Here is a 10155-nt window from a genome sequence, read left to right as displayed (position 1 = left end):
TCCCTCCCTCTCTCTCCCTCTCTATCGATTTTGTTGGTTAAAATTTTTGTAAACTAGGAAGGTTTGCAAAATGTGGATTTCAACCACAATGTGATGTGATTGAATCTCTCCTCACAAAGGGGAGGTTACCTTCTTATTGCAACAAAACAAATCGTATCTATTTACTTCTATCTCCTAAACTATTCCAAGGTGTTACAATCACTATATTCTCTTTTTTTAAGAATAAGTGTTAGCCCAACTCTCTTGCTTTAGAGTATACTTTCTCCTTTACAACAAATATCAAATACAAGATACTAATCTAAGCAATAATAATTGATAAAACTCCCAACTAAACAAAAGAGTAACTTGAAGACATACCAATAATTTTGTATAAACTAATATGACCATTGTAAGCCCAAAGTCTTATATGATCACTTTTACTGATTCCTGAAACTTATATCGTAACATACAAGTAGCTTAAAGTCATACACATATACCACAATATTTTACTCTAACAGATAACTTGGTATAGCACAAAGTCTCCACCTTATTACCAATGACCAATAATTAATTCACAATAAAATATTATAGCACAAAGTCTACAACACTTCACCTTTTCAGCTTTTAACTCAATTGCTTTTCACAATGAACAATTCAATCTTTAAAGATAGTAAGATAAGAATGGTATAAGAACACTCTCACATACCATAAAGTGCTTCCAAGATAAAGATTGGAGAACAACTTCTATTTCTTTATTGAAAGAATTTTCAGATTTTCATTACAAGCACAAAGTCTATGATAGTTGTCCAATTCGGCAAAGTTTTGATGCATTAGCCAAAAGACCAAAAGATGATTATTTACAACGAGGCATCTCCTTTATATAGAGAAGAGACATGAGCAAAAATAGGAAATCTACAACTAATTTGACTTATTCAATAATAGAGTCCTATTTGACTTTGACTTGTGTTGTTGTTACATGTTAGTACACTTTTTTACATTACATATAAAATGTCATAAATAAAATTACATAATGCATAACTAACAACTTGGAAATAAACAAAGTGTTGGAGACACGCCTTCAACATCATCATCCTTCTTTAGAACACCTTCGTATGATTATAAGGTAGCATGTGCTTCAGAGTCATCTAGTCTCGGTGTGTGGAATTTGGTATCTAGAGTGGGTTGTAGTACTGATTTGAAGAATCCCCAAAGTTAGAAAAAATCTGACATAGTAGATCAAAAATTGCAAATCGGTGTTTAAAACCTGATTTGCAACAAGAAAGGGTCAAAACACACATGCAAATTGGGTTTCAAAATCCAATTTGTAACAAAGCGTTGGCAATACATGCAAATCAGATTTTAAAACCCAATTTACACTTAGGTTGGATAAATGTGCATTTTAGGTTTTAAAACCCAAAATACATGTCAGTGGACAAAGATGTGCATTTCATGTTTTAAAACCTGAAATGCAAGTGACAATGCATAAGTATGTCATTCGGGTTTTGAAACTTGTTTGACATGTAAGTGGCAATAAAGGTTGCACATCAAGTTTTAAAACCTGATGTGCATGTGATGCAAAAGGTGCACATTGGGTTTTAAAACCCGATGTGCAAGTGACAAGTATAAAATGATGTAAATCGGGTTTTAAAACCTAAATTGCATGTGTGAGGAAATGCAAAGAAAGTGCACATTAGGTTTTAAAACCCAATGTGCATGTGGGACAAGAGAGAAATATGCAAATAGGATGGACATAAAATATGGATGACTTGCAGTTTGGGTTTTAAAAAAACCCAAACTGCACATAGGATGGACTTAAAATATGTACTTTGGGTTTTAAAACCCAGAGTGCATGTTCATTGGTGATGAATGTATATTTATGAAAATTTAAAAACCCAAAGTACATATGCAATCAAAGATGTGCATTTCGGGTTTTAAAACAAATTAAGGGATCTAGATGAGACGATATCTCAAGGAACCTAACTATGCATGAGACAGTTTGGCAAGCACCTCAACATGCATTCTTAGAGGATGCAAGCTAAAAATAGGAAAATTTTGTAGGGGTTATCCCACAATTTGAATGAGCTCAAATTGAGGATAATAGTTGGCTCTGACTAGAGAACTTCCTTCAATCATTCTCTGAAACGATAGAAGGGAGTAGAATCTAAAACTCTAAGTACCTTTATCCATCTGTTGGGCTATAGAGTCAAATAACAATAGATATCAAAGGTAAAAAAGGACAATGCAAATAACTAAAACAATGTGCTTCAACACTTGAAGGAAAAACAAGACTCAACTATGTGCAACTGCACTTATTGGAAAGGGGAACTAACCTAACCTAGACTAACCAACAATTGAGACTTCTTCAAATGAAACCATTAACCGATACTCCATAGTAGTTGCCTTTCTTTAGCAAGGTGGAATGTGTTACATTATCAGAGGCAACCACATGAAGATGAAAAACAAACATTTGTACCATTACTTGATGCACCACTCCCTGAAAGAGACTAACTAATTCACATGCCTCCTCAAATTAATCATATGTACTGTTGTTCAAGAGTGGATCAATGAATCTAGATTTCTCTTGTTCAATTGAAAATGCATCTTTGGCTCCATTCTCAACTGTATCTTCATGCTTGGGTGCAATCATGATCTTTGACGACTTTCTAGTTTCCAACCAAGCTAGATGTCTCACTGGACGTCCCTTTGAAAGGACAAAATCACAACACTTCTTTTCAGTTCCACCTTTATTGGCTACTTTTTCAATCACAACCTCATGTTGATTGGAATGAGTTACCTCAAATGGTTCATATGTTGCATTGCTTACTTCATTATATCATTCACAAACTTCAAATTTGGGAGATATTGAATTGTCATCAAGAATTGAGCAAAACTCCTTTATTATATTTGTGAAGAGATCTTCATCAAGTGTCTTCCTCACTTCCTCATGCATAATATGTTTAAGTTCGTGACCTTGAAATATAGATGCATTATTTTCATCTTCTTCGACTTGACTAGTATCTTCATGCATATCCATCTTTTCACATCTCATGATATGATGATCCTCATTTACCAAGATCCTGGAAAAAGTGGCCTTCAACCTCTTGTTGTTTATTCTCCATGGTATCCATCTTTCATGAGATAAAGTTTGATCTTGGAATGAGATAAAGTTTTCATCTCGAATCAATCTTCAATGAGGTATTGCAAAGGTTTAATTAATTTTTATTTTTATTATTATCACTTTTTTTATTTTTATCTTCATTTTAATAAAGTTTTCATCTTCCATGAGATAAGTTTCCATGCTTGAGATAAAGTTTCATCCGTAAATGAGATTATACAATAATAACAATATAAATAGTTGTATGTGTCTGTTTTGCAATACATTGTGAAGAAAATAAGTTTATAAATTCTTATTAATTTACTTAAGCTTCTTTTTCTATGTGCGCATGCAATTGTGTAAGGTCATAAAATTGTTGGATAACGTAATTGTTCTCTTGAGATCCATTCATTATTCAAATGATCTATTGTACAATAAACAAAAAAATATTTGTTGAGCTAGTTCACACATCATGTGGAGGTAATAACATACGATTCTCTGTAACGTCATCTACTGGATGCGTGATAAAAATGGTGATGGCTTTTCTTCATTGGTTTCTATTTCTATCAAAGCTTCAGACCTGAGGCTTTCTTATTCATTTGATTAGGAGATTCTACCTATAGCAAGTGTTATGTGCAATTTAAGTGTTATATGCAATTAAATTGAACTCTAACCCTAATTCTAAATCCTGTTAAACCTAAACCCTAAACCCAATTAAATTATACCAAAATAAATTGTTACCTTATACCTAAACCAACTTGAACCGTAAGTATAACAATAAACTAAATTAAACCCTAACCCTAAACCAAATTGAACCCAAATCCTAAACCACATTAAAGCCTAATTCCAAAACTAAACCAAATCAAACCCTAACACTAAACCAAATTGAATTGTAACCCTACCCCTTAATCTAAACCAAAATTATATTGTAAACCTAACACTAAACTAAATCGAACCCTAACCCTAAACCTAATCAATTTTCATAACTCAAACTCTTAACAAAATTAAACCCTAACCCTAAACTTGATTGAACATTGAACCAAATTGAACTCTAAATCATATTGAACCCTAACTCTAAACCAAATTAAACCATAACCCTAAACCCCAAGCCAAATTGACCTATACCCTTAACGCTAAAATAAAATAAACCCTAAACCAAATTGAACCCCAATAGTCAGCCAAATTAAATGCTAACGATAAAACTAATTGAACTCTAAACCAAATTGAAATATATAACCTTAACTCTAAACAAAATTGAACTCTAATAATCAACCAAATTAATTAGTAATTATAAAACTAATTAAACCCTAAACCAAATTGAACCATAACCCTAACTCTAAACAAAATTAAACTTTAACCCTACATCTAATTCAAGCCTAAACCAAATTGAATTCTAACCCTAACCTTAAACCAAATTAAACCCTAATAATAAATCAAATTGAATGGTAATTGTAGGCCTAATTGAACCCTAAACCGAATCAAACCCTAAACCTATACCAAATTCAACCCTAATGCTATACCAAATTGAACCCTTATCCTAATCCTAATTATATATTAAACCACATGGCACTCTACCCTAAACTTAAGCCAAATTCTACCCTAAACCTAAAACTAAATCAGGTTGAATTGTAACCTTAATTAAATCAAATCAAATTAAACATAAACCTGAAACCTAATTGAACATCAAACTAATTTGAACTCTAACCTTTATATTAAACTAAAATAAACCCTTACCTTAAACCAAATTGAATCTTAAACTTACAATAAATTGAACCCTAACCCTAACACTACAACAAATCAAATCCTAACCCTAAACCAAATATATTAGTATTATATTGTTAATATTTATTGAAAATAAAACCCTTTGATCTAACCTTAATCTTAACCCTAACACTAACCAAATTGAACCCTACCCCTAAACATGAATCTAATTGAACATTGATCTTAACCTTAACTTTAAGCCTAAATCAAAGTGAACCCTAACCTTATTAAGTTATTAACATGGAGAGAATTTAATAATACTATATTAGTATAATAATAATAATATAATAATAGTATCATCATCAAGCTTATCTACTCTAAGTTTTAGAGTATTTGGCTTTCCCAAATCTATTCTCATGTTGAATGAATTTTTAGAGTCATTATCATTGTGATATATCTTGATGTATATTGAAAATGAAACTCAATTAAACCCTAACCCTAATAATGAAGAACTAAAAACAAGTTGCAAGCAGAAAAGAAGAAGAAGAAGTGTTCAAAACCTTACAATAACAATGTAAAAAATATACTTAAGAATTCAATGCAATTACCATTTCTACAAACACTACCAATCTTTAAATTTACAAAGTACTCAAATCAAATTTACTCTAATTAATAAACCATTTGAAAATTTTCAATTAAACTTACTATTTAAAAAGAGCTATAATTCAATTAGGTTTATGTAAAGCTTACTATTTAAAAAGAGTTGTAATTCAATTAGGATTATGTACACTTATTTAAAATTTAAGTTTCAATCAAAGATATCTCTTGGTGTACTTTACATATATTTCTCTAAAGGTACAGGCATGCTAGTTAAAAAAACATTGAGAGGTTTTAGACAGTTTAATATAGAATTATTGTATTTATTAGATGAGAAAAATATTTATATTTATTTAAGAATTATTATATTTTTATTTTTTCATTTTTTAATTTGTGGTTTAGGTGGAATAAGTAGATTTTTTTCTTTTTTAAATTGATGTAAATCCATTTTTCAAATTCAAGAGGTAGAATCAACCAATTTCTAGAATAAAGAGGTATATTTGCTAAATCTACGAGTGGTTTTTAATCACTCAAACATTATGAGTAAATAGTTGAGTTGATGTTATTTTTAAAATGTTAGTCTAATTAAGAGAGTGGTTTTGTGAGTAGATGGAGATGTTAAATGGAATGGTTTGGAGGGAAGGATAGGGTAGGAATTTGCAAGGAGTCAATCTTTTTGAGAGGGGAATATTTATAAACTTTTTTTATTTGTAAAAATATGTTAATTTTGAGAATTTTATCGATATGGTGTAACTTAGAATGTGTTCCTCTTATATATTTGTTAAAGTTGTTGAAGTTTATTGAAGCAAATTGTAGGTGCTATATCAATTTGGTATCAAAATTTTTTAAGATGTTTGGGATGGACACTTTGTTTGAAGATTTTTTTAGAAGAAGAAAAAAAAAAAATTTCAACGAGTAGAAATTAAAAAAAGTCATAGAAAGATAGGAAGAAGACAAGGTTGATGTCAACATAGAGGAGTTTGGAGAAAACGTAGGATTAGGGATTATATGGTCTCATTTTATTCATTTTATTTATTTTTCACTATTGTATCTACTCTCTAGGTAATTTCCAATTATTAATGTAATAGAAGAATGTTTAGTTGTACAAATAATTTGGTTATAGAACAAAAATTAATATGCCTTCCTAGATCTATATTATTGTAATTATCTATATTTCTAAATATAAGATAGAATACAATATAGTTTGAGCTAAATTGTAGGTTTCTAGAGTTTTAACTACATCATTTTGGAAAAAAAAATAAAAAAAGGAAGATAATGAATTTCGTTATGATAAAAGAAAAAAAGTGAAGAAGGAATCGACATTGGCAAAAGAAGACAATAAGAGAATATCAAAATAGCCATAAAATGAAGAGGGATTAAAACATGGGAAATCTATATTGAATGAATAAATTCGGAATGAGAAAGGATCTCTTCATCTTGAAAAGGAAGCTTTTACAACTAGCATGTAGTATGAATTTAAGAAAAGTGGCCTTGGAGCATTCGAAAGGAGTAACCAGTTCTTGTTTGAGATAGTAAGCTTCATAAAAGTGATCTAGAGAAAAATAGAGAGAAAAAGGAAAGAGGAGATTAAGAAGTTTTTCCGTGAAAACAGAATCAAGATTTCAAAAAGAGAGAGGGAAACATAACACTTGGATTTGGATTTCAAAGAAATTGAAAACTATTTTCATTAATTAAATAGTTTCAGTTATAGTAGATGAATGGTGAAAGAATTTCAGCAATTTAGACTTCCAGTTATGTATTTGGTTTTGAGTTGTGCATGCAAAGATGGATTTATATCATGATGTGAAAAATAGGATAATCAAATTGGAAGAAATGGTAAAACAAAGGTAAAATAAAAAATATAAAAAAGGACCAATTAGAGGAGTTGTAAAAAATATATTTTGAATTGGAAGAGTTATGGTGCATATTGGAGGAATGTGAGTTATGCAACAATAAGAAAGAAAAGAAAAAGAAATATACAACAAAGGTGTTGAAGAGTCATGGGAAGGTGAAAAAGAATGGTGAGGATAAATATTCACCTTATGGGCAAGAGTCATTCTCAAAGAAGGAATCCATTGAGTCAAGTTTTAGCCAAGAGGATATCACTAACACTTCTTTCAATTATATCTCTCCTAGAGATGAAGCATTAAAGAATGATGATGATTCTTCTCCTAAAACTCACCTCCACCATGAGAATAATTTTTTGCAAGAGGAACATGAATTAGATATGGACAACACAAAACTTGACTCATTAATGGATGTAAATGCTTATTCCTCTCCTAGAGAGTACTTTTCTTATCAAGAAATATCGGTGCACCATGATGTTATTTGTTTCCTTAATTACATGCCACTTAACATTACTTTGAGTAAATATGAAGATGAAAATAATGATGAAACTCATAAGAACAACCTATGAAAAAGGACTCCTTTACCTCCTAATTGAACATGAATGATGCTAATAATGATGTGCATCCTCCCACAAGGATCAATCCTTACTCATCCTTTTGGTGCTTCAAAATATGTTTGCACTATCAATTTTAATGAGGTTTATGATGAAATTCCTTCCTCACTAGAGTTGCATACATATAACAATGTTGGCTTTGACATGGTTTCTAAACAAGGATATAGTGGACAAGGTCTTGGACATACATAACACCAAATAAAAGTCCCTATAGATTTCACACCTGACCAGTATAGAGAGGGAGTAGGATTCCCTACATCTCCTTCACCTCCACCTTATTCTTCATTACCTCCAAAAATACAAAAACACTTTCCTTCACATGATATTAAAATAGTACCTAAACACTTTTCTTTATCTAGAGAAGGCAAAATATTGTTAAGCCTCCTAAAAGACCTTTTGATCATTCTTCCACCTTTAAAGGGTTGTGAAACTCGAAAAGGTGATTGCGTGGATTTTTTCTTTTGTGCTTATCATTGCATGTATGGTCATACTGTTGTTGATTATAGAGAATTCAAGAAAGAATTTAAAAAACTTGTTCATAATGGTATCATTAATATATATGATATTGACCTTTTTCTTAATTCAACTTCTCATCTAGTTGCATAACATTTTTTGACCTATTATATTGCTTCTCACTATGTGACATTAGTAGCTCAACTTTTGGGGGCTCACTGTCATTCATGGTGGTACAATTTCATGTGCAATCATACTTGGGTAGCAACATAATAACCTAGTTACTCTTGTCTACACATTTGGGGGGACTGAGTAGTTAAAAAATACACATCCTTGATAAGGATCGACTTTCCCTTTGTTGAGATTTATCTTTTACAAAGATCACTTCCTTGCATAGAATTGTATGTCTTTCATGAGGATTTTCTCCTTACTTAGAGGTGTATATCCTCGATTAGGACATCTTCCTTGCTTGAAAGTGTATATATTTTATAAAATATCTCTTCTTGGTGTTGAAATTTTGCATCCTTCAACAAGAATCCCCTCATAGAAATTGGGAAGGTGTATATTCTTTATCTCCCTAAAAATATGTTACTCTTAAAGATATCATCTTTGTTTGAAGATCTCCTTTCTCTATGGGGGTAGATATATTTAAATAAAGAATATCTATCCCTCCCTCTTTGTTAGTTATGTACCCTTGATAAGGATCCCTTTACCCTTGTTTCAAGATGTTTCCTTTACAATAATATCTCCCTTGCTTAAATATTTGCACCATCTATAAGGATTTTTTCCTAGCTTGGAAGACATGCCTTTTTGAAAAGGGTATCTCCTTGGGAAAGAAAGTATTTATCCTTCACATGGATCTCTATCTTCCTTTATATCACAACTTGACAATACTTTGAATAAAATTGTTTGCATAAAATTATCTTAATTCCTTCCTCTTTTTGGACCAATTGTTGATTTGCCCACTTACTAATACTATGTGCTTGAGATGATGGATTGTAGTGATTCGACGAGAGTGGACCTCTGGGAGTTTATTCTTGTTGGATATTTCAACCTCACAATTAATGTTTCAATTTCTCTTTTATTATTATTTATTTGACCTAATATATTTTCTTATGTTCTTAGAGGATGTTGAGGCATTGAAGAAGGAATTTGTTGTGGTTGTTTTTCAGTAAGGTTTCAATGAGGAGGTAATAAAGGTTTTGATCATTTGGTGGTGCATTTTCAACTCCTAAAAATTAAACATTCCAATAAAAAATTGATTGAATCCATCTATTTAATACAAAAATTGCACTAAAAAGCTAAAAATACTTACCTCTTCAACCTCACAATAGCATTTTTGCGACAATATAATGAACAAATGGTGGTGAATGGGGTCTCCAACAATGCGATCGTACTTCAAAAAACTTGCAATATGCATGTGTTGAATAGAAACGAGTTGAAATAATATGAGTTTTGATTATTTTTTGACTTTATATGCAAAGTGAACATAATGCGAGTACATTATAATGTGCTCATATTATATCCCCTAGGGGACAAAAAAGTGGGGTGGCCACTTTTTGATCCCTCATTTTGTTTTGCACATATCCCTTAATATAATTATTTGGTTCCAAACTTGAGTAATGATTATGGGTGGGAAAAGTGCCCCCATTTAAAAGTTTAGCACAATAATTGATTGTTAATGACATTGTGATATGTGTTGGGGAATTGTAGAGAGAGTGGAAACAAATGTGAGAATATTTGGGATTGGGGTTTAGAGAGATATTACAAGACTCATACCAAAGGTTGAGGCATTAGGGGTTAAGACATGGATGTTATAGTAAAGATATGTTCAAAAGTTTGACAAAGCTAAAGAGTGGGGGAAGGATGG

This window comes from Cryptomeria japonica, chromosome 6 (genome assembly GCF_030272615.1).
Source record: "Cryptomeria japonica chromosome 6, Sugi_1.0, whole genome shotgun sequence".
NCBI lineage: Eukaryota > Viridiplantae > Streptophyta > Pinopsida > Cupressales > Cupressaceae > Cryptomeria > Cryptomeria japonica.
Note: the sequence above shows the minus strand (reverse complement) of the source record.